The following is a 16,604-nucleotide window of genomic DNA, read 5'->3' on the forward strand; positions in this document are numbered from 1 at the left end:
AATTTCTGCTGCATTATTACTCTTTGTTAAGTTGCTATTATTTTTTTCCCTTTTCCCCATCAGTAAGGGTGTGGTAATAATCATATGCAGTATAATTGGGTTTATTGGGGGTATAACATGTCAATGCTTGGATCTGGATGATTCAAGTGATGTATCATATGTGTTTGAGTATGTTTACATAAGTATGTGATGCTTGAATGCATGTATGATGTGTTAAGTATGTTTCCACATGATCTAGGGTTAATGTATGTATGTTTGAATGCTTGAATCATGTCCAAGATGTGTTTCGATTCGGCACTACTTGATTATCATTAGTTATAATCGATTATCTACACGTTGGTTTTTTAGTGTGGGTTCAGGAATAATCGATTATCTAGGATGATAATCGATTATCCTTTCTTGTGCGATGTTTCTGGATAAATTTTACTAAGATAAGCCTAAGGAGCTGTGGACATGATGATAATCAAAGATTGAGGTTAGTGGTTATGTTTAGGGTCAGTTTGACTTATGGTTGAGAGTGGAGCACGGGTAAGTGTTGGGATGTACCTAAGTATGTGATTGAGGAGCATGAAAGTGGATGATAAGTCTACTTGTTGTACCTCATAAATCTTGTTCTATCTGCGGATAGGTGCTTTCTTTTGCCTTGTATGCATTGGAAGAGTTGTTTGGGTATTGAGCCTTCCTTGTGTCGGGGTAAAGGTGTGTTCCTTGTTCTTGTGTTGTAGGACTACATGTTCCTTAACTGGATTGCGGGACTACTCGAGCATATTTGTAGGGGAGGCTAAAAATGTCCTGTAGGAGAGGCTACAAGTGGGTTGTTGGAGCGGTTACAGTCGATGAGGTAGGATATAGGGGTGAGACAGACTCTTTCCACATGGTGCTATGGTGTGGTGATGCTCATGGTGTTGTTTATGACTAAGATAGTCATGATGGTGGTGTATCTATGATGAAGATCATGGTACTTGAGATGCTCCAAGTGTTGTTATGTTGATAGTGATGTTATTATAATGGTTATAGTAGGTAGTTAGCAAAGGTGTTAATGGGTAGATAGACCAGGGGTCTAAGTGTGAGATGTTGGAGATGACATCAATGGTTAAAGATCGAGGATCGAGGATCGAGGATCGAGGATCGAGGATCGAGGATCGAGGATCGAGGATCGAGGATCGAGGATCGAGGATCAATGATCGAATAATTCATTATGTTTGAATTGTTTATATTAGAAGATTAAGAATCCTATTATTATTACTTCCATGTATGAGGTGTTTGATTATGGTTGATATAATCAGAAGGTATGTATGTATCTTGTTGTGTGTTTGATTATGATTGATATAATAAGTGTGTATGTATCTTGTTGTTATGATTGTTTTATCGGTAGCTTACCTCATACATGTCTGTGTTTGTGTGTTTGTGAATGAAATTATCGGTGATGATCGTATAATGTGTTATACATGAGCAGATGATATTGCAGATGTTCCAGATGCATGATAGATTTGTGAGATGATGGGGGAAAGATTTGGGGTTTTTTTTTTAAAAAAAGCTCTTTTGATATAGACTTTTGAAATAAAGTATTTGTAGTTGTTTTATTTCATTAGTCATTTTAATTACTTATGGAATAATATAATTGGACAAGGCTTTTGAAACTATTATGTTTTGAATAAATTATGCATGTTGGAAGGTTAAGGTTTTTGAAAAATAAGTTTCCACACTATGATAAAGTTTTGAAATTTATCGGTTTTTTTGTAAAATCGTGGAATCCCATAATTTGGGGTGTTACAAAACACCCTCCACCAAACTAGGGTTACAAAACTAATCACTCAATATTAGCTTAAGCTAGGCACAAATATTTCCCTACAACTTAAGTAAGATTGTTCAAAAATCCTACACTACTTGGCCCTTAATACAAGGCCTAACAAGAAATCCTACACTACTTAACCCTGAATACAAGGTCTAAATACTCCTAATCTATTATAGGTGCTCCATGATGACCTAAGAGAAAGAGTTTTGCTTCACCTTGCATAAATGACTCTAGCTCTTCTTGAATGTACTTGGGTCATGGCTAGGGGTACGTCATCATGTCTAGTATGAAACATGTTAGTGATCGCTTACAACTAGGATAAGTGATCAATTCAGCCCATAATAAAGCATAAATCAAGTAACCACTTTAAATCCAATGAAAACTGCAAAAATGAAAGTGGCATTGAATACAAGAGAGTTTGAATATGCTATATCATGCTCTAAAACAATGAAGGTTTAGCTCCTCATGAATATGGGAAGACGTACAACAAAGAAGGAGGAAAACATCTCCTAATCCTCTAAGAATATGTCTATGAAGTACAAGGATTATGTGTAAGAGATTCACTAGAGCCTCTCTCTATAATCACACCCTAAGATGGCTAAGATCGAAGTCTTTTCTCTCTCTAGTTCTCTCTTGCTCCACCTCCCTTTTGAATTTGTCCAGAGGGATATATTTTTAGACTCTCGCATCACGACTCAAGCAGTTACTCACGGCTCAAGCGTTGAGGTTTCCTCCATTAGTGAGTTTCCTTCCTAACTCAAGTTATGAACTTTTGGGCTAGATCTGTTCATGGTTGCTTAATATTGAAGCATTTTTTTTAAGGCTCAAGCTATAGCTAATGGCTCAAGGAAACCTTCATCCATGGGTTTCTTCGTGGCTCAAGCCCTTAGGTGTTGCTCCAGCCGTGACAAGACAAATTCTTCTAAAAGCGATTGGATTTCTTCATATTTTCTTCAATTTGGAGATTTAACTCCTTGGATTAATGTATTTCTACAAAACAAGTAAAATTGGGGTAGTTGTCATATCATTTATACATAATCAAAACAAGATAAGTGTTAATTAAACATTGAATTTCACTGATATCAAGCACTTATCATCTATGAATTATCTATCATTATTAGTGACTATGGATTGTGGTAGTCTATCTCAGCATATGATGTTTTTCTAGCAACTTTTGGACTTGTTGGGTTGAGATGGTGGCCGGTGGTTCTACCTTTATGCATTTAGTAAAATAGTTTACGATCATGATGAGAAACTTGGCTTTCTCTTTTGCTAGTGGGAAAGGATCCAGTATGTCCATTCCCCATATAGTGAATGGCTGGGGAGCAACTACAGTGTGCAGTTTTCCAAGAGGAACCTAATGCAATTGGCTAAACGTTTTGCACTTCATGATGTATTCATGGCCATTTTATCTTAATATAGGCTAGTAGTACCCAACTCTTAGTGCTCACGAGACCATGCATCAGGTTGTAGAATGCACGTCGCATGTGGAAGTATTGGGCCTATTCCTGATGCGGGAACTTGACTAGATGTGAGACAAACCCTCTTCTGAAGAGTTCCTCGTTCTGGATAGTATAGAATGTCGCTTGTCGTCATATGTACTTTGCCACTATAGGTACATTCGAATCTGGTTGTACCTTAAGTACACATCCAATAAGTTTAACAACTTGTAACCTACCGTGTTGTCCACAAGCCGATCAATGTTACGGAGTGGGTATGTGTCCTTTAAGCATGTTCTTTAGAGGTCGGTGTAATCAACGCACATGCGCTATTTGTTGTTGGCTTTCGTCACCATGACAATTGTTGAGATTGTTGATAGGGAGTGCACTAGTTTAGCTAAACCTACAATCTCAGAGCTTCTGGTTTTTTATGATGACAACACATAATTAATAACACATGTGTTGTTAAATGTGTTACATGTTTATAGCTTTGATGTTTATGATTATTTGAGAACATGTTTGTGTTGATTCTGTCATTATTGCAATTCACTGTGTTTTACATGAGATCTTATCTGTGAATGCATGACATATGTTTTAGAAAAGGAAAACCACATGCACTTTGGTTGAACTTATAATATGTGGCAAAACAGCAGTTTTAAGTCGACTTCATTATGAAGTAAGTCGATTAAAACTCGTGGCTTTGCACAAACTTTTTCAAAGTGTGCTATGAGTATTTTTGGAAAGAAAGTTTTTCAAAACTGCATGAAGTGTTACAAAGTCGACTGTATGCGCAAGCTACTCAACTTAGTTAGTTATGTTTTGAAATTCTGTTAATGCTTGTGATGTCTAACGATTATATTTTATATCTTTGACTAAGCATTGATTGTGAGTCAGCTGTATTAAATGCAAAATCAATTAAGTTGGTTTGACTGCTACTAACTGTTATAACTGTTTGAGTATAATCGACTCTATTAGTAGCATAGTCGACTTAGGAGCGTCAGTTTTGTAAAAAACTATATATAGACGGGAATTTGATTTCTGCAGAGACTTTTGTGAATCTAATGTTTTGATTGAATTGTCTCAGATTATTGATCTCTGGTAGAACGTGCTAAAGCTCCAAGAATCCATCAAGAAAGACCGAGGTGTTCATTCTTTGGTGATTGCTTGACGAGCAAGAATCTGTGCGCATTGATGATCAACCTGCACTTGAGGTGTCTGATACGTTATCAACTTCTTCTCTCAATCTTGTGAAGATTGTGGCTGCCTTGTTGTGACTACAGGAAGAGAACGTGTGGCGTTCTGGACTTTGAGGATTGTTCAAAGCGATTAAAGAATGCAGGAGAGGGGGCATCTTGTTGTTGTTCTTTGTTTGTATATGCCTATATTTTGATTAGAGGGTTAGAGAGGTGTTTTATATTTTGACGTGGAGGTCGTTATAAAAGCCTTGTTGTAAAAACCTTGACCATTATAGTGCATTTGCTTCTTGGGATTGGAAGGACACTAGATGTAGCCAGTTTGGCCGAACCAGTATAAAACCTGCGTTTGAATTCTCTATCCTTGCACTTTTAATTTTCTAAGTCGACTTTAGTTTTCACGTAGTCAACTATTTCCGCTACACATAAAAAATCTTATTCCTTGCGATTCAAGAAACTTTTTAAAGATCATCCTTTTGTGAAAAAGATTTTTAAAAGACTCTGATTTTTGTGTTTCATCAATTCACCCCCTCTTGGTATTGAAACTAAGTCATTCTATTTCAACAACAATGTTGACAAGCCATGTGGTATAGGTGACTTCTTTAATGAAATTGGTTTTAAGGAGCATTATTCCTTCTTTGTTGACAGTGTCCTTGTGCTCTTCTCCGAGCTTTATTTTTCCTTGGGCCATATGCTTGGCTTGTAGAAGGATGGATAGATGATGGCATAAGAATCCAAGGCCTTGCACTAGGAAAATAAATTTGTGTTCTGTTTAAGAACTTTTATTATTTGACCGCAAATTGGCTCTCTTATGTTGATATCAATCTTTTTGAGCTGAGATGGTTGGGTTCGCTAGGCGTAGTTCTGCATAAGCTCATCAAATGAAAGTTGGTTGTCCTCTAGGAACTTGGCTTTGGGTCAAGGTCAAGGGTAGTGTCGTTCAAGTCAACCTTACTCATATGACAACATTAGTCAAACATGATCACATTGTTTGTAGTCGTGTGGTTCTATCTATAATGAGGCAGACTGTTCTATTATTGTTACATGGGTCGTCATGCTGGTGCCTATCAGGCTAGTAAGGGGCGCATATGATGCCATTTTAAGGCTTAGGGCGTAGTAGGTCCTTGCGTTATTTGGATCTGCCTTGATGGTGATAATGGATAAGTGGTCCTCGATCGGGAACTTCAATTCCATGTGTGGAGGGGACACAACGAGTTCGAGCTTGTTTAGCATTCTCTGTCCAATCACGATGTGTCCACCTTCACTATGAGGAATCATACTATTACAGTGCGATGGGGTTCTAGCATCCCCAAGGTTATTAATAAATCAATATATCATTTGGTGTGGACCCGTTCTTCGACAACATCGAGTAGGGGTTCTGGGTAGGTCAGATTAAGTTTGTGGGGATGTCTAACTTTTGGAAGGCAAGCCAAAATAGGATATCAGTCGAGTTGCCTTGATTGATAAAATATTATGCACTTGACAATTGACAATGGTTTTTGTGATGACCATTGTGTCGTCTTGATCTAGGTCATCTATGCATAAATCTTCATCCATGAAGGTTACGAGATGCAAGCGCCTTGGTGGGAATTGACTCACTAAGTTAATGCTCTTTTGGTATCTTCTTTGTGTCGCTCAGGAGCTTCCCCCTTTAGGGAAACCTTCGTCAATGGTATGAATGTTTCCCCTCACCTTTGCAAGGTTAAGTTGTGCCTGGATTATCTAACTTCGAATCATAGGTTGGATGGAGGCGAAGTGAGTTGTTGTACTTGGAGGGGTTTCATGTTGGGTTAGTTTGATTGTCCTTAGTCTTGTGATATAAAGCCTTTTTGTGCCCTCTTCCTTGACGTCTCCCTCCTCAGCCCTTGCTTCAACCATCTTTACCTTATTAAACAAACTAGGTTAAGGTGCTAGAGTGGATGAACTCTTCGATGATATCCATCAAGTATCTACATTTTTTCATGGCGTGACCTATGCTTTGATGATAGGTTCCTGAGGTCATGGGAGTTGGATGAGCTCTAAGTTACACGTCTCTCTAAGTATGGTGTCCTTACTAGCATTCAAGGGATACCCTGGTTGTATTGGGACGTAGCTCGGTCTCCAACATTGGTCTTCATGCCTTTCTCTCTCCTTGGGACTTTGGGCTTCTTTGCCCTCTTGGGTGTTTTCTTCTATGGTCATGTACTTTGTGGCTCTCTCTCAGGTTGTCTATGTTATTTGACCTTTTGATGAAAAGAGAATAAGAGAAAGGCCCGGGTTGGAGACCACAGATCAAGGAATGCATAATTACAAATAGAGTCCAAGATATTGGTCATTGCGATGGTGAATCTTTCCATGAAGGGCCTAAGGGTCTCGTTTCCCCCCTACTCTGTGTACTTCAAGGCAGCCGATGAGGTAGGTAGAATTTTGCAGTTAGCAAATTGAGCTCAGAACAAGGTACTTAACGCGTTAAAGAAGTCTACTAAATACGGGGGTAGTGTATAATACCAATCCAAGGTCGGTCCTTCCAAGGTGGTAAGAAACATCCAGCAAAAAACTCTTTTCTTCTTAAATATGAATACTAACCTAGATTAGATAAGCCTTCATATGGGTGGTTGAATCAGTTCTTTAGTTGTATTTACATATGTTGATAAGAATCCTGTTTAGGATGTTGGCCTAATCCCCTTTTTAAAAAGATGAAAATTCTCGACATCAAGTGGGCATGAATAGGTGGTCCTATCTCGAAAATCATAAGTCTAAGGGCATATATGAGAAGTATGTCGTCCTTCCGGTAGAGTTTTTTGGGTTTGTTGACCCCTTATACTCGACGTGGGCTACGATGTTTCCACGTGTCATGGTCCTATCTCAAGTAGTGGGATCTGCTCCAATCTCTTTGTATCTGTGTTGAGCAGGTTGACTGTAGTCCCCTTGGGGGCTTTATTGAGGTAAAGTGATGTGCTTTGCTCGGGGTTGTGCGGGTCTTCCTTGTAGTGTTTTTGGCGTGTTGGGGTCCTACTCCTGCCATGATGATTTCACATGTGAGATTCTTCGCTTGCCGTTGAGTGCCACGTATGCACTACTAACTCAAGGGTTTCTTTTGTCAAGGACGGGAATGTGAAGGTGGATCTTTGTTTTCCAAGGCGGTCAACATTTGGTTTAGTGCTTGGGTATCTACCTGGTGTTCGGTGCACAAGGCTTTGAGCTCGAAGTTGTAACACTTGTGTTATTCTTCATTTTGCTACATTAGTGTTTGTATTTGATTTTGAAGGGTTGTTACCGGGTTGGATTCCAACTTATGTGACAATTGCGCTTGACTTAGGGTGGTAACCATGAAAGAGTGAGTTTGAGGAAAGGTTTTATCGAGCTCATTGTGGGTGTCAATGTTTTGATCCTAAGTCCGTCGAGTGATATCATAGGAGTCACTCACCTCTCATTTGAGGTATTATCCACTTTGAAGCCTGTGATCCATTAACATTTTTTCATTAAAAGGTACCTTGGAGGATGGAAGAATTATTTAAGCTGCCCTAGGTCTCGACTTCTAAGTGATGTGGGACTATTAAGTGTCGTAGGAACATAAGCCCCATAGTCGAGCTCTAAGGGGAGTGATCGTTCAATCCCAATAGAGGGCTTAAGGGATCAATGGTTCTACTTAGAACCTTGTTATCGGCCCCACGGTGGGCGACAAATATTCTTATCGAAATCCTAAGTACGGACCATCAAACAAATGACAAGATCTAAGTTGCTTAATTACTCTTGATCTAGCTTCCTGAGGACTATAACACATGGGAAGATCCACCTATAAAAACTCTCCGACACTTAAGTTAGTAAGAGAGTTGTATGATCTATATTAGTGTATGAGAGTGTGTGTATTTGTTGTGAAATACTATGTGTATTTATAGGGTTTTTTAGCCTTGTGGCTCATGTCTTTTAAATAGTTGTATATTTTTAAAATGTCTAAATTTTTTATAACTTCTATACAAATATTTTAGCTGGTTTAAAAATAAAATTTTTATAAATTTAAATATAAAATTTGAAAATAATTTTAAATAGTTTTATAAAAATTTTAAAAAAATAAATTTAAAATTTAAAAACAATTTTAAATATATTTTAATGTAAAATAAACGTAATCTTGTTAAAAATATTTAATAAAAATATTTGTATAACATTTATTCAAAAATTAAATTTTGTTTCAATTTGGTGAGGGTCGCAATTGCATCATTTTAAAAAAAATAAGATTAAATTTGAGACAAAATAAAAATACATGAACCAAATTGAGGTTAAGACAATGACACCTGACGTAACAATGACACATGGTACTGTCATTACTACATCTATAGCCATGTGGCACGACGTTAACTTGGCACATGACACAAATTTCATCTTTTAAAAAAATGTTAAAAATAATTGAAAAAAAAACAATGACACTTTTTTTAATGTTGTTAATACAATACTAACGAAAAAGACTTAGATTGCATCAAATTTCTAAAATATAAATAAAATTGAGATACGTAAAATAAGAGAATCGATTTGAGATTTTCCTATAAAAATAAAACTAGTGACATAATTTAATCTGACCTGACTAAACTACCAACATTAGTTACATATACTATCAATATACTAATATATAAATATTTACAACAACAAATATATCTCAAAATTTAATAAGTTTAGTTAAAATTTAATAAGTTTAGTTAAATCACATTACTTAGCATATATTTTGGACCCACTATATAGACAAAATATATTGAAAATGTTCTAAAAATAATTTTCCAAATTTAATGGATCAATAATTCTGTAAACGCAACAATTAAATGGCATCTCGGTAATGGCTTCTTAATTTTAATTTTTGAAGACTTAGAAATTTAAACATCTTACATAAATATTAATTGTAACTCTACTATTGCCAATGTGAGTATTTCATTCAATTTTATGAACCTATAATTAATTGACAAAAATTAATATATTTAGTAAATAACTCATGTGCATTTATATTTCTTTGCTTAACTAGTTATTATGTATTATTAAATTATCATAAATGATATTAAATTTTATTAGAAAAAACATTTATAACAATATATAATAACATTTTACATAGTTATATTTTAAAATTAAAAAACTCAAATAAATTACGTAGTCTTCTATGAAGATGTTTTTCCTTATAAAGACCAACAAAACAACAGGAAAGCCAACAACAAGAAGACAAAACTACATTTCTTAATAACCTTCTATGCAACTACAATTTAATTGACATTGAAGGACCAATGGAAAGGGACACTATGACCAGAGACATACTGAGCTGGCTAATACTGACAGTAGCAACAACAACAACTCATCGCAATCACAGAAGATCCATCAGAGTTAGAAGGACTCCTACCTAAATGACTGACTATGTGCATCAGCTTAATCAATCCTTGTGCATGAAAAATAATTTCAAGACCCCTTATCCCATTTCTAACATGTTGTCTTATAATTCTTTATCCGAAAAAAACCTAAATTACACTTTGGCCATAACTGCCAATGTAAGACCGTGAAAATGTAAAGATTATAAATAAGGCTTGAATACGTTTTATCAAAATCTGCATGAGTTCAAAAGGTGTGGTGTAGCGTGCAAGTATTGAGTAGAACATAAAATTCTATTTATTTATTTTTTTTTTGGATATAAGTGTAACACATGTTATTGCATGGTTGTTAAATTTATGAGGTTCTATATTGTAAATATGATGTGTTGGCTTGTTGGTAGAAATGTGTGTCTAGGATTGAATGATTGTGAGTTCAAATCCTAAGAAGATAGATTTATAAGAAAACTTTACTCTTAAGTTATAAAATAATTTAATTTAAAAATAAAATAAGAACTTATTGAACAAGAAATAAAAAGAAAGAAAGCGTAAAAGAAAGAGGTACGTAAAAAATTAAGAAAAAAAGAAAAGAGAGCACAGTGAGACAGAGAGATTGAAGAGGAGAAAAATATATTTTTGAGAAGATAGTAAGCGTATCCTTGAAGTTTTATAATAGACTAAGGTATGGGAAGCTTATCATATTCAATTAATTGTTTACGTAGAGTTAATTTAATTCTGAATTGGTGATTATTTGGATGATTTGTGTGAGATTTGGAAGTTTATATATCATGAATATTTTCTGTATTTGAATCCATAAATGTTGATTCTCTTTTCTGTTTATACATAGAAATCTTTTAGCCTTGTTCACTTGAATGAATTTGGGGTAGAGTGATTGATGGGATTTGAGAGGATTTGAAAGTAAATTTTTTTATTGTTTATTTGAGTGGATTTGGAGGTAAGTGAAAGTGAATTTGGAAGTAAAGTTTGTGAGAATTAGTGTAGGATTTGATTAACATGACAAATTAAAAAAATTTACTTCCAAATCCACTTTCATTTACCTCTAAATTCAATCAAATAAACAACAAAATTTACCTTCAAATCCTCTCAAATCTCCTCAATCACTCTCCCCCAAATCCATTCAAGTGAACAAAGCCTTAATGCCCGGAAAGTAAATTAAATGAAAGTGGGAAAACATTAAAGAAATTGTAAATTATGGGTTTGTGATTATTTCTTTTAATTAGATTTAGAAATAAGCAAGAATTAGCAGTTATGTTAATTAAAATTAGAAACAATCATGAGTTAACGTGAATCCTTATTTTGTAAAAGGAAGAAAATGATTTAAATAAATAAGAATTAATGGTTGCAGAGTGGGAAGATAGCCCTGAGTTATCTTTGATTAATTTGGAAAGAGAAATTATAAGAGAGGATACAAATGACTCGGGTTTCGCTTATTAAATAAAAGTTTCATAATTCATTCTAAAATCCTAATTGAATACACTAGGATGAAAGCCTGAATTAAATTCTTAAGAGCAGTAATACAATGACACGCCTACGTGTCACTTACACTCATATGACACGGGTCACGTCATTTTTGTTTTAAAAAAATTGTTTATTGACTGAGGGTAAAAATGGGAGAAAGCTAAATTTTGTTTTCGTTTTTTTTTCGTGGTGAATGAAGAATACGATCTAGGTTTACTTTTTCTTACTTTCTTCTCTCTTTGTCCCTCCTTGTTCATTGCTTCCGATTTTGTGTATTTGAGGTGGTTGAATCGGTGGTTGTGAAGGTTTTTCGTGGGTTTAAAGGTGGTTTAGCATCATTTTGCCGCTCCCATTTGGTGGTTGTGGAGGTTTCGGGTGGCTGTGAAGTTGAGGGTTGTGGTCTCCGGTTTGCGTTTCGACTTGTGTCGCTTCTATGGTGTGTGACTTTGAGGTAGGTTTTTTTCAATTTTTTTGTGTGGTAGTTTTACCCTTTTGAGCACTACCCATGATGATGTTTTTTTGTTTGTAGTTGTTGTTTGGATGAAAAAGGTTGTATAAACTGCTTGTTGTTTTTGCTGTTACTGTAGTAGAAAATCTTGTTGTATTGGGCTCTTTTGATTGTTGTTACTGCACCAGAAACTTTACTGTTTTAACATTAAATTGCTGTAGAAAATTGTTTGTTGTTTTGATTAGAATGCTACAAAAAATTGTTTGCTGTTTTGATTCCAATGCTGCAGAAAAATTATTTGCTGTTTGGGTTAAAATTGTTGCAGGAATTCTCTGTTGTTTGAATTAAAATGCTGCAGACATATTTTATTGTATTAATTTGATAAATCTTCTTTAATATATAATTGTATGGTGTGGGTGTAGAGCATGTATATATATGTATGAACCTGGGAATGTACGAACATGTTTTGGTTTTCGGTTTGAGTGAATCAATATTTTATTGGATTATGGAAGGTTGTTTTGTAGTTATAGTTAATTGGGTATGCATTTAAAAATTGAATTAAAATGTATTTGAAATGTTGCTGGTTGGGTATGTTGGATGGATGACCGACAAATCTTAATGTTACATGTTTTAGCTTGATAAAACTATGATCATTGTCCTGTAAAACTTAAAATGCATACTCCATAAATACAATGTTTAGTAATGATGGGAAAACCTTGTATACTTTGTTGTTTCAAACTTCTAAGGGTTAAGACTTTATGTGTTGCTATGTTTAAGTTAATTATATTTCTTTTAGACTAATAATTTATGACTTATAGGTATACATGATGTGGAATATAAACTCAAACTGTTTGATATTGCCTATAGTCTTAGAAGCAATATAAAATTTATTGTATTGTTGAAATAGTGCCATATGTGATTCAAATGATACCATAAACATATTTTGGTGTTGCTAGTATCTTAATACTGGTAGTACGCGTGTAGATTGTCATTGATGTTATATAATTTATAATAATAAAATGAGGCACAATGTTGTTTGAACTAATGTAAGAATTAAGATTGTTTGGATATCATTATTCTTAAGTTGATAACGAAGTACTAAACCGATTATATAGGTTTATTTATTATTATCCTTAAATTCTGAAATTGGGTCATCAACTGAAGTTAATATTGGTATGTGGATTAAACAAATGATGTGATATGAACTTAAGGTAAGATGTCATGATTTAATTCTGAATTAACACGTGATATGAATTAAAGCATTTTTAATACACAGTGCATGAGTTATACGAGTCTTAAATACTGATATTAATATGGTAAGTGTATACCTTTGTTGTAATTGAATAAAAATTAGGCTTGTGAATGATGGTACATAAGCAGATGTAATTGGGTGGCATTGGTTTCAAATTAAGAGTGCACGTTTCATTCATATATAAATGTGGTCTAGTATTGTATGAACAATGAAATGATGTGAAGGTGTTGTGTGTGAATATAGCTTGGTGGATGCTTGAATAATCATGATTGGTTGTACTAAGATATGGTTTGAATGATTTAAATACATAATAAACCGAACTTGTCACTCTAATTATACAATGATGTTGATTGTGTTTGGTAAAATGTGCAGGATATAGTGATATGGACAGAGAAGTTAATGAACCTGTAAGTATGCTGTAATTGTTTCAATTTAATATTTATTTGGTAGATTGTTGATTGTACTAAGATATGGTTTGGTTTATACTTGCAGGGTATAGTTAGAGTTAGGCACCGAGTACAAACCCAACCTATAGTTGAATTAAATGCTTCCCTATAATCCTTTCGGAAGGAAAGAATAAAGTCGACACCTTTTAAATTTTTAGTCGATTTGGTGGACAATATCGTTATTTCTAGCCCCATTCTTGTAGAATTAACTAGTAGGTGGGATGTCGTACATAAGGCTTTTAGGATCAGGGAGAATTTAGTCCCTTTTACAGTTGAGGATGTGTGTTTTTTTTTAGGTTTGTCAAATTCTGGTTAAACTTTTAATCTAGAAAATGATGTTGGTGGCATTGTTAATAACTTTTTTAGGGATGAGGACATAACAATTTTTACTATAATGGAAAAGTTGAGGGATAAGAAATTTAAAACAAAACAAAAATGTTGACAATTTTTGTAGGTTGTATATATTGTTAACATTTGGAATATTTTATTTTCCTAGGAATAATAATGTGATAAACAGTGTCCCTTTTAGTAAATTAGATAACATTGATGAACTAAATATATACAATTGGGGTGATGCTGTATATAGTTTGATAGAAAGTAGTTTGAATCGGGCAGCGGATAAATAGAACCGCAAAACATACCATGATGCTATACACATAACTGGTTGTGCAGCAGTATTACAGGTATGTTTTAAAATTTATTTATTTAATTGTTACAAAATAAATGTGTATTTTTTGTCAAAACAATTTGAACTATTTTGATGAACTTTGCAGTTATGGGTTGTGGAACACATAAGTTTGTATGATATTGGTGGTAGGAGTATTTATCCTCGAATTCTTCATTGGATTGTAATTAAAGATAAAAGGAGAAAAATAATGAACGCACTGAGGTAATTCCATTTGTTTTGATATTTTGGTTACATTTGTTGTGTTATTGACTTAATATTATTTGTTGTTTATGTAAACTTGTATTTGTTTTTGAAGATATTATGGGATTTCCATTTGAGTGAAGAACAATTTCAGAATGAGGAAATCAAGGAATCACTTGGTTCTGTTGGGGAGACTAATCGTAAGTCCTACAATGACAACTTTGACTTTGCTAGAGTTGTCGAAGAGCAAAGGCTCTTGAGGACAAGGGTTGATAACCATGCAGAATGCCTTCTGGAGTTACAAAGAAGTATAAGACGGCTGGAAGAAGAGGTTTTGAATGAGATGCCATCTTTTAATGATGGTATGGAAGGGCCTTCGACAGATGACAAACGAAGAGATTTGGCTGTTGTCAATTTTGTGGATGGGGGTATGGAGGGACTCTCCACAAATGAGAACATTGTTTTTACAAATGCTTACACAACTTGCACTTCGGGGCTTTGTAATGATGGTGCTAAGTAAGTTATACACAAAACAAAGTTTATATATATATATATATGTATATATGTATGTATATATATGTATATATGTATATATGTATATATGTATGTATATATATGTATGTATATATATATATGTATATATATATATATATATATATATATATATATATATATATATATTATATGATTTATAAATGTGTTTGAAATGAACATTATTATGAAATTGTGTTGTATGTAGAGTACTTTTGGAGATGTCAAACAACATGTTGACCATAGCAGACTTCCAATGCCTACGACCGCGTGGAAAAATTGATAACATGGTAAGTTGTGTAATGAACCAAAACTTGTTGTATAACAACCAATTATGTGAGTGTATAACTTTGATGAACTTTTGGTGTAGGTTATGTTGTCTGCCACTGGGACGATTGTGTATAATCAATTGCACATATCTGGAACGATTAGACGGTGTTGTTTCAATCCATTTTTTGCGGAAATGTAAGGATTGAATTGTTGAATGATAAAGTTTTGTACTTGTTGATATTAGTTATTGGCGTATTTAAGGATTGAATTGTTTGAACCAATTTTATGGATGAAATATTTTAGACAATGGTTATGGAGAGAATGAAGATTCCCAAAAAAAAGCGAGAACCATTGGTAGCAACAGATTACCATCATTTCTTCCAACCTCAATCATTTCCATTAAATGTCTTGTTAACAACTGAATTTGTAAGTATATGTGTTCTGTTATAGGTTTATCATACCATGTGTTCTTCAATGTATTGATGTTTGTGGTTGTGGTTCTTTAGTTATTTGTGCCCACTGTTGGTGATGACCATTGGTGGTGCTATGCTGTGAACTGTCAATCAAGAGAAATGTTCATTTTGGATTCTCTTGGTTACAAAAGGCAGTGTAGAAAAAGTATTGACAAGGCTATGGTAAGACATATTTTGTTTTATTGTTATTGTTTTAAGTGAACTTTACTTTTAGAATACAAGATTTACAAGAGTATTGAATGTGTTGAATATCAATTTCTAAGGTTGCCACTTTGCAATAATTATTCAATATGATTGACATACACTCAAACTCTAAGGAGCAGGAAATGAAAGTGATCGAAGAAGATTTGCCTATGCAACCAAATACGTTAGTGAACTTGTTGGTGTTGACAATTTATTGAGTTGTGTCATATAATCACTTTCTAATATTTGTTTAATGTGTGGTATGATTGTGGTATATTGGTCATTAAGTATATTGAGTTATGGGATCATAGACCTAAATTTGATGGGAATAAAATGCCCGATTACACAATGGTTAGTATTATTTATGTATATGTTTATTTCAATATGATTTATGATAAAAGGTTTTTTAGTGTAAAATTTAACAAGAGTATTATTATTGCAGGAACAATTACAAGTTCTACGACAACAAATGGTTTGTCAGTGGGTATTACACGAAGATAATGTTCATCGTAGAAGGGTATTGCAGAAATGTGGGATCCTTTAGGCAATGATTAAGGCGTGAAGTAGGACAACATCACCAACTTGAATACATTGAAGTAGGGGAACAATTAATGTACATTTTGAACAGAATGTCCACAAAATATGATTGATTAGGATTCAATTAATGTTACTGGTTTTTAAGTTGTTTAGTTTCTGTAATGAAGAATATGTTGTACTATTTAATGTTGATGAATTTTATGATTGATTATAAAATGGTATTTGGATGAAAATTTAAGTTTGTTTATTCATAAAAGTTTGGCTGCCAACCATATTGATGAAATTTGTCCTAAGAAATGTGATGATTGATATTAAAATAAACCACTTTTATTGTTGTTGAGAAACTCTTTCAGAAATAACCATATAGAACATAGT

This window comes from Vigna umbellata, chromosome 1 (genome assembly GCF_029865625.1).
Source record: "Vigna umbellata cultivar VRB3 chromosome 1, Vumbellata_1.0, whole genome shotgun sequence".
Classification (NCBI taxonomy): Eukaryota; Viridiplantae; Streptophyta; class Magnoliopsida; order Fabales; family Fabaceae; genus Vigna; species Vigna umbellata.